The following is a 2,872-nucleotide window of genomic DNA, read 5'->3' on the forward strand; positions in this document are numbered from 1 at the left end:
ATAATGAATTTGTCTGAAAATGGCTTCCGGTAGTTTGTTCTAAGAAATCATTAAGCAAAGTAAGTAGTAAAGTAAATAAAGTAGCTATTTTTTCGCCCGGCGGCAGTAGCGAAGAAAAGCGGGAAGCATTTTATATTGTATAAAAAAACTTGTATAAACACATTAACATTTATGGAATGTCTTATATATAAAAGTAAAATAAATTTTCATAAAAATTTTCATAATGGTGAGCATTAATGTGCTCATTAGGTTGAGCACAACTGCAGTCGGAGAACATTTTTAAATGCATATGTTAATATGGACAATGTTTATTTTGAAACTAATCATAGAAATGGATTCATATTTTAACTTTACATATAGAAGTTATAAAAAGAACAAAATATTGTTTAATTTAAGAGTTACCATTGCTCGTTTCACATTTAATAGTAAAGGCTTAGCGATTAAAGGATTGTAGAAAAAAATCTATTATAAATCTATTATAATCTATTATAATAAGCGATCATTTCTGACAGCGTGAGATTCAACTCTCTAATTTTATCTTCAGAGAAAAGAACAAAGATTTAACACACACGCACACTATCTACAATAATTAATTTTTAATTACTTTTATGAGAATGGATAGGATCAAACGTTTGAAAACGTATCTTTATCATCAGCAACGTTTATGTATAGATCTTGAAAATTGGAATTCTCTTTATAGTTATCAATAACTTCGATGTATTAATTCGCATGATCACGCAAAGAGTCTATGGATCGAGTTAAAATTATCTTTTGCTTTATATCATAATACTATTTTTTATGCAAACAAATGAGAACATATAGAATCAAATATTTAAACATATCTTTATCATTAGCAATGTTTATTTGTTTTACAAATCAAAATTCTCTTTTTTAAGCGTATTTATAACTTCGATATTACATTCGCAAAAATATCACGCAAAAATGCGTACGTATATCGAGATAAAATTAACTTGTATCTTTATGGATCACAATACTGGAGTAAAAAGAACTATTTTATATTTGTATACTGAAGCTATATATGTGGACCTAGTTTACAATAATAGAGATGAGAAATTATTACCCCACATACTTAGGTGTATGAAGGGTTAAGATATGCGGAGGTTGATCGCCCTCGCCTTCCGCAATTATCGTATTTACTGTTTTGAGAAAAACGTAAATCTCGCTGGTTATACAGTACATCCTACATTTAGAGAACTACGTTTCACTCGCGGATTTTATAAATAATTTGCATTAATTTTTCGCTCGACCAGAATTACAAATCTGTTCAAATTCGACAAGGAACACTATTTAACAATCTATTTAAGATTTTGGTGTTCATATCTCTGTTAGATATCAAAGAAATAATGATAATTCAATTTTTTTTAGTTAAACAGTGTGTTATTTTTATACTTTTTTACTTCAATATGCATCAAAATGTAAATTAATCCAAATTTCTGTGGTTGGTTTCATAGTAAACGTCGTTTATTTGTATATACATTTGATAAATAATAAATCAAATTTGGATCAAATTTAATACATTTTCTTGAATTACATTTGTTTAACTCCAACAATGATTTTTATCGCCTGTACTTATGTTCTTATCATATTTCTAAATTGTTCAATTAAAAGAGTCTATGAAAAACTTATTAGTTTGTAATTTCCATTGTTTTAATTAAATTAACGACATATCGGATAGAAGCAATGGAGACCTATGGAAATTGAAAATAACTCAAATTATGAGTAGAATTTGCCTCATGAATTTAACATTATGAATTTTCTTATGAAAATCTTCCACCTTTAATCAAAACTCGAAAAGTGTAGGCTCCTTCGGAAAAACCTACTCGAGAAATAAATCAAAGAGAAAGATGAAAGATGGCTTTGTAGATCCGGAGAACGCACTCTGGATGTTTTACGAATACGAATGTGTTAAGCGTGTAATGGTAGCCGCAAAAACATCAAGCCCAGCAGTGTCCATGGTTGTAAACCATCGACGGATGTGTCGAATGAATCCTCTTGGTCAACAGTTTATGGTACCTTCGCAGCAATTGACCTACATTGTGTTGTGTACCGCAGGAAAGATCGGTAGTCCGGAACCAAATTATCTGAACACTGACGACTCACGAGCGTGAGGGTGACTTAATTAGCCAATTACTGCTGCGCATAAAACAGCGCACAGTCGGTGGTCTTAGACCGAGGGTGACAGAAGGAGGAAGAGAGAGACAGAAAAGGATCCAAATATATCGGCTTGGATGAGTTTCGCTACTCGGGGGGGCGAAACCGTACCGGAGAACCCATTCGAATCCAGGACAAGGCGATTGAAACGTCAGCTTTATCCTTGAACGGCGCAAAAGGATTTCCAACGCTCTGGCGGAATCAATTCGTCGCCGCTGCCGCCCTTTCCACAGTTGTCCGCGTTCTCACCTAAACTCACCTATTGACAGATCTTATTACGTGTAGCAGAATCGACGAGGTCGAGAGTGCGGAGACGACTGCGGCGTAGATATGTTACATTTAAAATATTTTTGTCCTAGTACGTAGCCTTGCTCCACATACGGCTCGCTATCCTCCTAAGGCTCACGGTGGGAGATATTTTTCTCTTCAATGAGAGAATGCTGAACGGAAATTACTGCGATTATCACGTGCTAAATAAAATTGTGTATCGCGGTTGAATTTATACATCCCACGCAGGTATGTTATACGCAGACTTCCGGTAATTTTTTAATAAAGTATAGCATATATTATAATAAATAGTAAATAAAATATAATATATTATAAATAATATATATAAAATAATATTTTATAAATAGTATATATTTACATACAATACATATATATATATATATATATATATATATATAATATATACATATAC

Source organism: Atta cephalotes, assembly GCF_000143395.1.
Source record: "Atta cephalotes unplaced genomic scaffold scaffold00003, whole genome shotgun sequence".
NCBI classification, from domain to species: domain Eukaryota; kingdom Metazoa; phylum Arthropoda; class Insecta; order Hymenoptera; family Formicidae; genus Atta; species Atta cephalotes.